Source organism: Saccostrea cucullata, unplaced genomic scaffold (genome assembly GCF_032062105.1).
Source record: "Saccostrea cucullata isolate Sc308-1 unplaced genomic scaffold, CSIRO_AGI_Scuc_v1 ctg1375, whole genome shotgun sequence".
Lineage (NCBI taxonomy): Eukaryota > Metazoa > Mollusca > Bivalvia > Ostreida > Ostreidae > Saccostrea > Saccostrea cuccullata.
The window spans coordinates 46973-64462 of NW_026926358.1; positions in this window are offsets into that span (position 1 = coordinate 46973).

A 17490-nucleotide genomic window follows, 5' to 3' on the forward strand; every position below is an offset into this window, starting at 1 on the left:
ATTCTTCATTGATAAATGTAAAATTTAGATCTGCTTATTATAGTGGAAATTTATTGCATTTGAATAGTTAACATAGCTTTACTGACAGGAAAACACATTGTGTTGAAATAAAATGTCAAATTTAAAATTGGAAAAGCGAAATTTCACACAATTTTTATAAATTAGAGAAAAAAAGAGAGATAGCATGAGAGGCGAGGAATGCTTTCAAATGATATTTACCCAGTGGATTCCCGCGCTTGGACGCAGCTTTCGGTATATAAACAGGATTATTTAAAAGAAACCATGCCGTGGAGAATGTCAGACACAATTGCATATAGATCTAAAGATATAAACATACACATATAGATCTGAAGATATAAACATACACATATAGATCTAAAGATGTAAACATACAGATATAGACCTATAAATATATAAACATACACATACAGATCTAAAGATGTAAACATTCAAATATAGATCTAAAGATATAAACATACACATATAGATCTAAAGATATATATATACACATATAGATCTAAAGATGTAAACACACACATATAGATCTAAAGATGTAAACATACACATATAGAACTAAAGATATAGACATACACATATAGATCTATAGATATAAACACACACACATATAGATCTTAAGATATAAACACACACATATAGATCTAAAGATGTAAACACACACATATAGATCTAAAGATGTAAACATACACATATAGATCTAAAGATATAGACATACACATATAGATCTATAGATATAAACACACACACATATAGATCTAAAGATATAAACATACACATATAGATCTAAAGATATAAACATTCAAATATAGATCTAAAGATATAAACATTCAAATATAGATCTAAAGATATAAACATACACATATAGATCTAAAGATATAAACATACACATATAGATCTAAAGATATAAACATTCAAATATAGATCTAAAGATATAAACATACACATATAGATCTAAAGATATAAACATTCAAATATAGATCTAAAGATATAAACATTCAAATATAGATCTAAAAATATATAAACAACACATATAGATCTAAAGATGTAAACATACACATATAAACATCTATAGATATAGATATAAACATACACATATAGATCTAAAGATATAAACAAACACATATAGATCTAAAGATATACACATACACATATAGATCTAAAGATATAAACATACACATATAGATCTAAAGATATAAACATACACATATAGATCTAAAGATATAAACATACATATATAGATCTAAAGATATAAACATACACATATAGATCTAAAGATATAAACATACACATATAGATCTAAAGATATAAACATACATATATAGATCTAAAGATATACACATACACATATAGATCTTAAGATATAAACAGACACATATAGATCTAAAGATATAAACATACACATATAGATCTAAAGATATAAACACACACATATAGATCTAAAGATATAAACATACACATATAGATCTAAAGATATAAACATACACATATAGATTTAAAGATATAGACATACACATATAGATCTAAAGATATAGACATACACATATAGATCTAAAGATATAAACATACACATATAGATCTAAAGATATAAACATACACATATAGATCTAAAGATATAAACCTACACATATAGATCTAAAGATATAAACATACATATATAGATCTAAAGATATAGACATACACATATGGATCTAAAGATATAAACATACACATATAGATCTAAAGATGTAAACATACACATATAGATCTAAAGGTATAAACATACACATATAGATCTAAAGATATAAACATACACATATAGATGTAAAGATATAAACATACACATATAGATCTAAAGATATAAACATACACTTATAGACCTAAAGATATAAACATATACATATAGATACAAAGATATAAACATGCACATATTGATCTATAGATATAAACATACACGCATAGATCTAAAGATATAAATATACACATATAGATCTAAAGATATAAACATACACATATGCAGATCTAAGAATTTAAATATACACATATAGATCTAAAGATATAAACATACACATATAGATCTAAAGATATAAACATACACATATATATATCTATGTAAACATACACATATAGATCTAAAGATATAAACATACACATGTAGATCTAAAGGTATAAACATACAAATATAGATCTAAAGATGTAAACATACATATATAGAACTAAAGATATAAATCTAAAGATATAAACATACATATATAGATATAAAGATATAGACATACATATATAGATCTAAAGATATAAACATACACATATAGATCTAAAGATATAAACATACACATATAGATCTAAATATATAAACATACACATATAGATCTAAAGATATAAACATACACATATAGATCTAAAGATATAAACATACACATATAGATCTAAAGATGTAAACATACACATATAGATCTAAAGATATAAACATACACATATAGATCTAAAGATATAAACATACACATATAGATCTAAAGATATAAACTCACACATATAGATCAAAAGATATAAACATACAGATAGAGATCTAAAGATATAAACATACACATATAGATCTAAAGATGTAAACATACACATATAGATCTAAAGATATAAACATACACATATAGATCTAAAGATATAAACATACACATATAGATCTAAAGATATAAATATACACATATAGATTTAAAGATATAAACATACACATATAGATCTAAAGATATAAACATACACATATAGATCTAAAGATATAAACATACACATATAGATCTAAAGATATAAACATACACATATAGATCTAAAGATATAAACATACATATATAAATCTAAAGATATAAACATACACATATAGCTCTAAAGATATAAACTTACATATATAGATCTAAAGATATAAATATACATATATGCATGATATAACATAAATTTGGGCAGTTTACGCTTTATAACCCGCGATGCACAGAGGTTTTTAAAAAGCTTAAATTGCTCCAAGTTATGTTATATCGTAGCTTGAAATAACCTACATTCCTTAGAATTTAATTTCAATGTAGACAATGAGACATTTTATCCTCCGGTGTAGTTAGCTCCAAACTAAAAATCTAATTTTTAAAATTAGCTACCTATCAAATTTTTTCGTATTTCCATATCATTTTTTTAATATAAATTGACATCGGTTAGTTGTTGTGGAAGTACCGCGTCGAATTATAGATAAAAGGGTACCAATTGTAAATTACCGGAAGATGGAGAAGAGTACTTAATGGGTAGTCGAGTACGTTACCTGATTGTCTATGTAAATGTTTTCATTTTAAGGTAAAAATATCAAGTATTGAAATAAATGGTGGAATGTATCAAGTTTTATTTTACTTTAACTAAGACAGCTGAAAACCTAGGATCCACCCCCTGAAATCTGCTGCTTTAAATTGTCATGCCAGCGTTTGTTCAATATTGGTGATTTGCATCGATTACACTTTTATTGACTCCATCGTTTTGAAAAACGGGACGGGATTTCTTGGCATTTATCATGAAAAAGTTGTCAATTAACATATTATATTTATGCCCCCGTAAACGAAGTATCGGGGTATATAGTTTTTTACCTGTTCGCCTGACTAACAGTTTGTCCGCCATGACTTTAACTTTGCCTATAACTTTTGACCGAGTGGGACTATGGCTTTCATATTTCATTATCACAGGAGTATTTTTTGTGACAAGACCGTTCTTTAGGTACAACCAATTTTGACCTTTTGACCTTGACCCACTTTATTGCAAAAATTCCAAACATTTACTGTGGCCTTAATGTTTAACGTTTGGACGGTATGTGCTAGGACTTTTGATATAGAAGTAATGGATTGATAGACTAAGAGTTCATTTGTATTTGCAAAGTTAGTGTCTAAGAAAATCTGACAAGAAAGAGGATGTTACAGCAACCATTTGTCAGGTCTCTGTTGGCTAAGAAAGTTGAAAAAAGAATTTTTTTGATAATGAATTAATAGATGGATTTCAATATATTAAAATAATTTTCTTAGATCTGCATCGTATACAGTCTCGGTTCTTGAAGAGTGTATACGGTGCGGATCTAAGAAGTCTGATTTTAATTAGATTGCAGATATCTGTGAAGGTTGTTGCATGAACTGTTATTCACTCAGATGTAAATGTTTGCCCGTTTCGGGGGAATTTTTTTTATATCATTATAAAAACACCAAAAAGTAAAATCCATGAATTGATGCTCCTCATTGAATTAATATTCATTGGGAATACTGAATGCAGACGTGATATTCTTGAATATTGTGTGATTTGTTTGATAAATTGGAATTCATATGTCGGGTCTCTCCTGAGTTCCACCATACTGACGTCACTTACAATCGCTGTTTCCTGTTTGATGGGTATTGAAATGAGAAACAAAGATGGGAAAGGTCAAGGATATGCATAATTGAGTTGAAATTGTTTTGTTTTCCTTAATGTGAATTTTCTTGATGTAAAAGTGCTGGAAGCAACAGTTTATTAAGATTACACATTATGTTTATCTTCTGAGTACGTGTTGAAATACTTTGAAGTATCCGAAAAAAAGCAACAACAGCTCAAAAACAGCTCTTACCACTTTTCAAAAGTATAGATCATATAGCTACACGTGTTTAAAAACTCATAATGAATAGTAAAACATATAAATGGTTGAACTTTTGATATTTTGGGGGTTGTGCGTCTACCCATGTGATTTAAATTCAACTGGATCATAGAATATTGTAAAATATTTTGATTTCCATGTCTCAATGTTGATCCAATCACGTTTGTTTCATTTCTTTCATGTTAACAAGATTCGACGATAACTTTATCCTTATATATTTACATCCACTGAATAGTTTCTCCTTTATTTCTTCAGAAAACCCATTGCCCTTAATCAGTAGATAAACAACAATTGGCATAGCACCTGTATTGATTTCTTGATCAGTTCCATCAATGAAACGTACAAAGAGAATGTATCATAAATACAATTATTAATCTTTTTAATCCTACATTAAATTATTATTTAAACAGATATAGATATCAACAATAAAATGCTTTCTCTTGTTGTTAGCAGCTGCCACATTCATTCCCGTACTAACAACCAAAGAAAGACATTTTATTGTTAAACTCAATTATAGGAATCAAAGTACTCAAAGTACTGAAGGCCGGGATTCATTTTTATCTCAAGTATTATGATATTGTTTAAAAACTCATATATAAGAATATACTTCTCATCTAAACAATTTCTAAAAAGTGGCAAACTATTGACAAACATGTTGATAATAAAAAAAAAAGGACATCAACAGCTTTGTTTAAAGGCATAATTCTGCAAAGCAGCACTGCAATTCTTTAGTATACCAGTAAACACATTTTAAAGCTAGTATCTTTAATCAGCACTTAGATAATTTAAGTCGTCAATAAGCTAAGTTTAACAGAGATATTTCAACTTGTGCGGAGGTATTTTTAAATATGATTCTAAAACTGCTATACATTTATAGGATACGCGTAGAGAAAATAGACAAGAATTGAAAGAAAAGTGAATCAAAGTTATTACTCACGATCAAGTAAATGCAGAGATATCGCATCTTGTCCTTTAGCTTCAGAACAGTTGATGAACAGCATCCTCATGATACCTACTAATATATCCCATAGCTCTAAAAAGTGAATGCTACACAATATCACGATGTTTTCAACATTTTGAGTAAGAATTTCTGTAATTAGTATTAAATGTTTAAAAATGGATTGCACGTTTTGTCAATAAGTGGTCTTAAGTTTCCATTGTAAACCATCTGTCTCTCAGTTTCTGCTAAAAATATCTTACAAAAAGCGATCAAGAAATGAAGTCCCTGAAACGAATGCAACTGAATAAAATCGGCCTTAATTATCAGAATTTGAAAATTGCTTTAATAGAATAATTCACTCTTTTTAATTGCTTCTTATGCAGTCCTTCGGAAGATATTTGAATACATCTGTCTTGAAAGTTGCCAGCACCTTTCCTTTGTGCATGATAAGAGATATTTTACAGTTATCCTACATTTGACTTGTTTTTTTTTTTCTATTCCATCTTTTATAACAGTCCGTCATGATTCTATTATTTTTTCTTCAGCATTCAGTTTAAAACGATTGATTTGGGTTTTATATGTATTTTATACATTCATTTTCCGTATTCCTAAGTTCCCTTTGGTAAAATCTGGAAAGGGAAAGCACAACATAAGCATCAAAACAGATAGTCTGAATTTATTTCTTATCAGATGTTAATTCTAAAACACTCCAATTTAGACGATTTGAAATCACAAAATTTCACCAAAATCAACAACTTAAAAACTTTTCAACTTTACACACAACCATTCCCCCGGATAAATTAAAGTCCATGTTTTTTCATATCATTGATAGCTTTTTTTTAAGATAAAAAATGGAACCCGTATATTACCTTATTTTGCCATTGGACATTTAAAAAAATATTTTGTTAAAAAACATCCTGATTGTACATAAAAGTTCTATGAAGATGACATCAAAAAGATGTTTGATTTCTTATTGACAATATTTATGTCGACTCTCTACACCTGTAAAATATAACTGATTTTTGTTGCATGTATTTGTTTCTAATAATAGGCCCCATATCTGAAAAATAAGGTTCCAAAGTATTTCAATTTATTTTTTTAGAAATATTTGAAATATGTTATTTATTTTGTTTAAATCCCTCCTATCTGTATTTTTAAATGCCGGTTGCTTTAAATTTCTCTTCAAAGTTTAGTGTTATGAAATATTGAAATATTAACCATCAAAGTTAAAAATAAAAGCACCATAATTTTTATTTAAATTTACAAAGAAAGACAAAAGAAAAAGTAAAACAGCATTTTCTTGAGAATAGCTGGGTGGATCGTCTTCAATATCTGAAAAGATATATAATATCAATGGGTAAAAACAATGAAAAAAAGAAATTAAAAAAAAAATGAAAAACTGTCAAATATTTATAAACATTACAAAAACTCTGGTGTGAGAGATCCGCTTTAAGAGTGGACTCAAATATCTTGTTTTTTTTTTTTATAAACTTCAAATAAACTCTACTTGCACAAGTATTAAACAAATGTCACGCAAGGATATTGAAAAAAGTTAGTATTGTACATGTTTTGTTTTTCAACGAGTTTTAGCGAAAATTAAAGCGTTTCCAGTCAATGACAAAGACGTGTAATTATGGTATCGTGAAAGGTATTTTAACATGTTAACTTACCGTTTTTATCCAACTTGTATGTGTTATCCAGTGCTAGATATAACAAAGGAAGTTAAGATGGTAATTGGCCAAAAGCGGTGAGAGAAATTCCTATAACCAAATGCACACTTCGTCTAAAACCTGCACGTTCTCCATACTTGTAAACAGCTGACAATCAATGTTGATCAAACGTTTGGGTCATGCAAAATTTCACCGGGAATAACCATTCATGCGGATGTATACAAATCGTGAACAGAGAATCCTCTAGTCGATGGGAAGATAAATATGTCCTATCTGATCAAATTTGCATTTTTGGGGGATATATTTTGCTGGAAAGCATATATACTTATTGAAGAAAAAAAATTTTCTGAGTGTATGGGGTTTTGACAAGAATTGATGAATAAGCATATGGACAGGCCATGTTTTTTGTCATTTTTTCTCACCTAAAAATCTTATTCTAATAAGTTTAACATCGTTGGATAAGTTACAAGTCATAGAATAACTGCCTAGTGTGGACCCATCCTACCCAAAAGGGTCAAGATTTTAAAAAATGAATTAATACTACCTGAGGATGCTTTCACATAAATAATACAAAGTGTCGCTTTGCTGTTCTTGAGATTTTTTTCCCTCATACTCAAATAAAACTTTGATCACCCTTTGATGCCTCAGCCTTCCAACAGTGTTCTAGCTTGTTATTTGAAAGTAGAAAACAACTAAATTTACAGTACCCGAGTATGTATCTTTAAAATTAAATGGAAAATATTTACTTGCTGTAAATCTGTTATTTACTAAATTGATAAAAAAAAATCTACCGAAGGTAATAAAGCTTTCACATTAGTTTCATATAATTTCTGGCCTAATGGTCTGAAGAGGCTTTTTAAATTTACAACAAATTCTCAATTATCTCCCACTGAAAGAGGTGGTGGCACTTTTTGACTAAAATCTCCATGAAAACAAAGTGATACGGAGAAGATGTTAAATGCCGCTTGTTTAGCCAATACAGTATCGATAGATATTCATGTTTTGGAAATTAAGCAGTCCGTTACCGCCTCAACATAAGCTATTTAAATTTGGGTACATCATACTGCTTGTCAAAAAGCTTCCGATATTGTGTCTCATTTGAACTTTGCGTGGACCAACCCGTCCCCGAACCTTTTGAAATTGCAGAATGTACATGTGAAATTTCAGACAACGCTTAGACTGTTAGAATTATGACGTCGCGTCTGATTTTTTCCTTTGAAAATTTTTGCCTTCTGCTTTGGAAGGTACATACACTCCTCCATGGTACTGGATCCCACTTCTGATGTTTCGGAAGTCTGTATTTGCTCTGCTCCTATTTTGTATTGTTTCGTGGGATTTAGTATTGAATACTCTTTGTTATCTTCAATATCCTTCATTGATCCACATTTAATTTCAAACAGTATACATTTATAGTATGAAACAGGCTGCAATATTTGGCACTGTTATGAAGGAACCTCTCCTTTCATAAAAAGAAACTGCATTTTGAAAGTGAAAATAGAATTCCGAATACCCGAATAAACCACGGAGATCAACCTAGAAGTTCAAATTCTGGAATTAAATAAATCTTTCTTTATACACTGATACTGCACCATTTTGTAATTAGTCAAGGTACTTTGATATCAAAGATACTAGCTAAAAACTTCTTTTATAAATTATCTACCAGTTTAAGAGTAACATGTGTCGGTATACATATCATTTTGTTCTTTTTGACTGAATGCGGTTTTCGTTATGCTAGTCCACAATAAGATATATTTAATCACTTAGAATTTATTGTACGTTATCCCAATCTCACAAATATGGAGGTATATATTGTATGAAGAGATGACATACTAGTAATGAATTATGTATAATACCGAGAAATTAGCGTTATATTGTTTGGAAATATGACACACTACATAAAGTCATGAAATGAATAATACAAAGAAATTAGCTTTAATTTGGATTATAATTATACATTTATTGACAGAGTTCGAGGGCAACATGCGTTTTGTCGGACCCAAGAACCAAACTGTCTGCCTGAGGCCGTTAAGCCGAAGGCAAACAATTTGGTTCGAGGGTCCGACAAAACGCATTTTGCCCGAGAACTCTGTCAATAAATGTTTTGTTATACCTTTCATTTTATTTTATATATGTTGTACTATATTCCGTAATGTATCATTAGGTCAGTCACTGTTTAACACCAACGAATGAAAGTGAGATTAAGTTCCAAGCATTCTGTGACGTAAGCGGTCCAACATCTCTCCGAGCGGTACAACATCTTACTCAGCGGTCCGTCATCGATTTTTTTTAAGCCCGCTCAGCAAAACATTAAAAATGTTAGACTTTTTTCGTATAGATTTGTATAGGAATAATTTTTTAAAGGTATAACAATATGTATCAATTGATGTTAAGCATGAGACAGAGTGCGTGTTAATATACCCCAATAAAATGTGTTATGAATCATTTCAAGTTTACCTCAGTTTATAATAGTATACATTAGTAATTTATAAGTCAGTTGTTAGTAATTGTAGTCATCTGTATTTAATACTTGTAACTTTGATGTTTTGATTTACTTTAAATCTTCAACCAAGAACTTTTATTAGATTTAACATATATGGATTAAACACCATTGATGTTCTTAATTGGCATTTTAGTAACAGCAAGAAATCAGTGAAGAACTATCGTGTAAATATTGTTTTACACAATACTTGTACTGATAAAAACGCTGTATAATAGTTTCTAACGTATTTCCTTCATAGAGTGAGGCAATACAAATTAAATTAATGTCATTCATATGTGGAATTTTGGATCATAACATATGAATTTAAAAAAGTCAATTGTTAAGCTTGAGAAATTTAATTTTATAAATGTAGTAATAGACATAAAAATACATCAAAGCTTGATTTCCATAAGCATTTGTACATGTATCTGTTCCGTGTCTATCCAACCCACTGGCCACTCACGTAATGGAGCTGCCCGTCTCTATCCATGTAGTAGTATCCCCTCTTCCTGTGAATTTATATAATAGGTAACGTGAATTCTGATTGGTTATAAACCATAAATAATGATACAGGTTGTAAGAGAATTCTGATTGGATATAAACGATAAATAATGATATAGGTTGTAAAGTGCATTCTGATTGGCAATAAGTGATAAAAAATTTTATAGGTTGTAAAGTGCATTCTGATTGGCTATAAGTGATAAATAATGAAATAATGTTGTAAAGTGCAATCTGATTTGGCAATAAGTGATAAAAATGATATACCGGGGTAGGTTGAAAAGTGCAATAAGTGGTGAATAACGATATAAGTAAAAAGTGCATTTTGATTGGCTATAAGTGATAAATAATGATATAATAATGTTGTGAAATGCATTCTGATAGATAATAAGTGAACGATATAAGTTGTAAAGTGCATTCTGATTGGCGATACGTAAATGATATAAGTAGTAAAGTGCATTCTGATTGGCAATAAGCGAATGATATAAGTTGTTAAGTCCATTCTAATTGGCAGTAAACGAATGAAATAAGTAGTTTTTTTATTGGTAATAAATGATTGATATAAGTAGTAAAGAGCATTCTGATTAGCAGTACGTGATAAATGACAATATAAAATTAAATAAAAAGTAACTTATGATACTTTGTTGGTTAAATAGTATTCCACTAACTGAAAACATAGCATGTGTATATTATATATTCTTACTCCAAAGATTTCACAGCTCTCACTTCTTCTGGAAGTTGGTCCACATTTACTGTAAAATATTCTCATCATTAAAATACAAGTTAACATTAAATGAGTTTGTTTACATGTTTAACGCCTTGTTACTATTTAAGGATAAATACATGTAACACAGAAAGACATATTTTTATTTCAGAAATCATCACTATTCCTCATAGATTTAAATTTTTATTGGTAACCCAAATAATGATTAGCAAGTATAGTGGAATAATGTTTTTTTTTTAAAATCTGTGACTGAATTAAAAAAATATGTGTAGAATTTGGTATGGAATTATATAAAAATCAGCAAAGTCTTTTTATCTAGTCAACAAGGAAAACGTACGATTTCTTTATATTTCTAGGATTATTTTTAATGTCATTTCAAATCAAAATCAATCATAGAATATATATCAATCTGTGCATAAAATTTTTGTTTATGTTAAATTTGGTTTTGGTTTGTTTCTATTTTTATCCTTATCATTGGTATACAAGCAAAAACTAAATCAATCTCTTTCCAAGTTTCAAAGAGTTGTTATCATTTGATTTGATTCTAAGACTGAATCAAAAATTGAAAGATGAAAGACTGGAGATTGATTAATATCCACAGCCTATTGTTAATTAACTGTAAAATATTCACACTCAGTGTGATTTTCTTTATAAAATCCATTAAATTAGAAATTCACGACATCCAAATTTCTATAACACACAGGAAACCTTGTCACCGTGCATTATAATACACAGTAGGAACTACATGCATTTTCAAAATTTAGGAACAACAAATTGTTTTGACTCAATTTCATTTTTTAAAAAAAGTACCCATTTAAAACTAACAGAAAATACAACAAATTAATGTGCATTAAAAATTAATATGTCATTTTTTTTATTTTTTTCCTTGCAATGTTTATTTGCGTTATTTAACTTTCCAAACGTCACAAACAGCTTTGCAACGTCACGAACGGCTATTACGTTAATAGAGCATACCAATACCGAAGGGCGCTAAATTCACATTTAACATGAACGAAATAAACAATTATGATAAAGAGAAATTAAATAATGTAAATATAAGCATTGAATTCATATTTTGGGATGTCTTCGATCCTATAACACACATGGCCGTGCCGACAAGTTATCTTACCGCGCTAACGCGCGGTATTCAATTTGTCTGCACGGCCTGGTGTGTTATAGGACTGAAGACATCCCAAAATATGAATTCAATGCTTAAATATATTTAGAATTGAAAAACACAGACATTAAATCTAGATTATTTTGTTTTCATGTTTAACGAGGCTGGGGGGTGGCAGCCATTTTCAGACTATTTCTATCTCCTTTAAAAGGAGAGCTCCATATAAAGATATAAAAAATGATCAAAATTTAAAACTAAAATTTATGATTTTTTTTCTTTGTCAAATGAATGTTGACAGCTTAAGATACCATATCTAAAAAAATAAGTTAAATCTGGTGGTTACTTTGTGGTTAAATTGTTGACCCCCTAGCCTCCTTAAATGCATTTTTACGAAGACGACCTGCCCCAGGATCGTGAAACAGACTTAGACTTAAGCTAAAATTTCAATTATTTATTAAATGATCATTAATTGCCGAATTAATATCAAAATTTGTAAATAATATCTCATTTGTTAATCGATATTGCAAATTATTTTAATTTTAATCTGCTTGACTTGAACAACATTGATGTACAACATATTTTGACTTGATTCTTAAAATGATTTATGATCGCTTTGTTAAGAAGACGCCTTGGCATTACTTCCTATTCACAATCTACTGTTCATCCAGAAAAGAAAAAGATAAGGATATGATGAATATAAACACAATCTATAAATGTAAGTAGATGTTTCAATTGTATACATCTTGTTTCAATATATATATTCATAAACTCTCTAAGTGTTAGACTGCTTTTTGTGCTCTAATAAAACACTTATTCTTAATTTATCAATGTAAAATTTGTAAAATTTGTATCTGCTAATTTTAGTGGCATTCTATCTTATTGGAATAGTTTACATAGCTTAACAGACTGGACAACATATTGTGTTGAAATTAAATGTCAAATTTAAAATTTGAAAAGCTATATTCCACTCATCTTTATAAACTAGAGAAAGAAGGATAGAGCACGAGAGGAGAGAGATGTTTTCCAATGATATTTACCCAGCGGATTCCCGCGCATGGCCACAGATTTCTTTCTATAACCATGAGCGGAACCACCTCGTCCCCACCAAGCCGTGGAGAAGGACATACACAGCTGCATATAGATCTAAAGATATAAACATACATATATAGATCTAAAGATATAAACATACACGTATAGATCTAAAGATGTAAACATGTACATATAGATCTAAAGATGTAAACACACACATATAGATCTAAAGATATAGACATACACATATAGATCTAAAGATATAAACATACACATATAGATCTAAAGATGTAAACATGTACATATAGATCTAAAGATGTAAACATACACATATAGATCTAAAGAATAAAAACATACACATATAGATCTAAAGAATAAAAACATACACATATAGATCTAAACACCCATTCTCAATATAAGGGCTCAAATGATGTCGCCGCATTTTCATTTAAAAGAAATACCACTGATGTAATTTCTAAATCAACATTATAAATAGTCATATAACAATGAATAAGAATTCATATAATTATTGATCTGAAAGGGTATTTAAGGAGTTCCAAATTCAAATATAGTAGCCTATTTGAAATGTACGTTACTGTCGCCGAGGCAAATATTATTCTGAATCCCCTCTGTGAAATATATAGTTTTGATTCTTAATTAAAAAAATTCTGATAAGTTAAACCTTGTATCATATATATTTCTTTTCATAACAATAAATACATTTTCTTTGTGATAATAAATAATTTTTATTGTGCAATGTCCCTGTCGCTTAATTCTATTTCAACCACATTACAAGCAAACACAAAGATTATACACCTGATAGTTTTGTTCTCCTTTATTTATTGATGGGCTAAATTTGAAATTTCAATAGATTAATTACTCCTAATTAGATAATGTAACATGAAATTGAACAATTTGAGCAACTTTTATAAATATGTTGACGGAATGAAAGACATTTTCAATCGTAGAGATAAGAAAGAAATGTACGTTACCTATATTCTTCCATTAAGAATACATATTAAGTAGAAAATACGAGACGACTCTGAATAAGCAACCCTTTGTATCCTGTAAACTGGCAAAGACGTTTTGCTTAACACAATTAAAAATTATTTTTTACATGAAAAGTGATCATTTGAAATGTACGTGACTGAAATGTACGTTACCATGAAGTTCGAATTAAGTGAATCTCGCACGAATTTTCATGTATTCTCATACTTTCACACACTCGAATGTGTACACAAAGGAAAGTTTCAAAGGTTGGATGTCGGCTAAATCCCAAAAATTAATGAAAAGAAACGTTTCTGCTGAGGAAAAAAATATATATTAAGGTCAATTATATGTAATATAATTTTGATACCTGGTATGTATTTCTGAATACGAAATCTGTATGTTGCATTTCTTATGATATGCAAGTTCAAATAGTATCAATATATTGCGTGTCTAACGTACGCTTGTGGAAGAGAATCGATTTTTATATTTGAAATGTACGTTACGTATGGTAACGTACATTTTACGTATTTCTAACTCACATTTTTTTTTTAATTTAGTCAATGAATTGCGTTTACACGAGCGAAACAAAATTATCGTTACAATCCATTTGACAACTGGCCACATAAATCCATCTAAATGCACCCCCAATCCTCGTAAATGTTTTAAACTGTTACAACATGATAGAAAATTTATTTCTAAGTGTCTTAAATTCATCTTTGGCAATCTTTTTGCAGTTTGTTTACTTTTAATATGCGACTTTTCGTTAATATTAATTTAATTTTTGTTGATAATTTAAAACAAGGTATGTATAGGCTTATAATTGGTAAAACAAAGAAACAAAAAAATATAAAAAAAGAAACAAATCGGCCTAAACCCAGAACACAAGACGGTCATGTACATTTCAAATACTGAAAGGCACACAATACTCAGTTTTGTTTGAATCATTGCATTTTGGGTTATATTTTCCCAGATCTGCTGAAAAGCACGGTTTGTTTGTGTTTTGAAAAACGATGTTGCAACATACTAAATGAAATTGTTAACAAACTGTCGATGGATATATTCGGAATAGAGTTATGTTAAGTTTCAATGGCCAAACACGAGCATTTGTTAGATCATAGCAAAATGCGTCTGATTCTTAAATTTTTTTGTCTGTACCCTTGCACACAGGTAGAAGTAACTAGGCTACGACCGGTGTCAATTTCAGCGAAACAGCACAAAAGAATGGTAATGAACTGAGGTGGAGGGGACTCCCCAATAATATGTGAAATGAACGTTACCGAAGTGACGTGACATTCATGTAGATGATGACAAATAACTTCGTTTGTTACATTATGATTTCTTATATTACTGCCTTAAAACGCTTCATTGAAATGATTTTTATGTCAATAATTGCTTTTTTTCAAAATTTTCTTATTACTAATTTACATATTATTACAAGCTTGAAATGTACGTTACCTACTCATATTCTGTGGCAATCGTGTCTTTATAGTGGTGTTTGCGACATATAACACAATGTGATTACATAGAGAATCTTTTTTTTTAATAAACTGAAACAAAACGATGAATTTTAGATGAATATTAAGCTTTTTATTAAACAGAAATATTTCTAGAAATGTACGTTACATTTACGTAGTTTTCTAAATCGGCATGGATATATGTTAAAAAAGACAGTAACTACAAAATAGAATTTATTACATGTACATGTTAGGTTCCAGTATCTATAGAAAATGACAAGATTCCAAACTGATCGCTCTAAACAAAACAGAGAGAAGAATTTAAGGCATATATTTAAAAAATGTTTTTATACATCTGGATAAAAAAGTAACCATTGTTTTTTGAAAGGAAAAACAAACGCACGTTCTTATGCCGAGAAAATATGTTGCTGACAGAGTTGGTAGGATGTGCTGGTGTTAAGATGAGCTATTCCAATTGTGATTTTAATGACTACAATTTTTTTTACATATTTTTTTGGACATTGAAGAAAGAGTAACGTACATTTCAAGCCACATTTCTGAATAAAATCACCCTCTGCTTTATCGTCTTGTCATTATTCCATGTATTATAATTTGATGAAAAAAAATCTGGAAACAAAATCTTCAGATACTTTCTTTCAAAGGTAATTGATAGCAAAATTCTTTTCTTGAACTTCATTTTTTAAAAAATCAGAGAGGCATTTGTGCCCTTATATTGAGAATGGGTGTAAAGATATAAACACACACATATAGATCTAAAGATATAGACATACACATATAGATCTAAAGATATAAACATACACATATAGATCTAAAGATATAAACATACACATATAGATCTAAAGATATAAACATACACATATAGATCTAAATATATAAACATACACATATAGATCTAAAGATGTAAACATACACATATAGATCTAAAGAATAAAAACATACACATATAAGATGTTACCCTACACATATAGATCTAAAGATATAAACCTACACATATAGATCTAACAAGAAAACAGTGATGTAATCATCAACTGTCGCCCGGGAAATATATAAAGTAAACAATGAAAATGAATCTTGATCAACAAACCACTTCTATATACATGTATGTAAAAAGGCATGCGTCTAATTGATGGAGACGATAGGTAAACTTGTAGTCGGATAAAAATCAATCAAAAACGATACCATTTTAAACTTGATCAATACCTCAAGTAAATGTTGGCTGCATAAAATATAAATTGAAGTAAGACACACGTACGCATCATTTATATTTAAAAATGTATTAATTTTTGATTTAGGAATATAAAACACGAACTGTGCAGAGTTCTGTTTTATCAGAGAAGTAAAATTCGATGTTCTAAAAAAAGGGACCTGTCTTGTTTCGATAGTAAATAAAAAGTAACTTTATATATTAAAAATAAAAAAAAAACATATACATTTGTTTATTTTTACAGATTCACTTTGTGGAAGTAAATATATTATGTATCTCGTAGTTTATAAACGGAAAGATCATTCTGATTAACAATCTTTTCAATGTTTAGAAAACCTTTAATTCTACATAACTACTCCTTCCCCAACCCCCATACACAAACTCTTAGACTTATATGTATAGAGCAGCCCGATCCTCCGGGCTGCAGTAATATCGACGTACAGATATTTTTTTTTTCTTTCAATAATGATGCTTATTTTATTTTTTGTTATATGACACATATGGCACGCCAAATTCACAAAAAATGAGCTAAACCTAGTTTCACAATAGATAAACTAAGTTTCCCGACTGTAAACTGTAGTTTACAAATCGTAAACTATAGTTAACGATTCGTTAACTCTAGTTTTCATCTGTAAAACTATATTTAACGGTTGTTAACTATAGTTTACGAATGCTAATCTAAGTTTATCTGTCTGTAATATTAAGCGTTAACAATAGAATTTTTTGATAAAAGA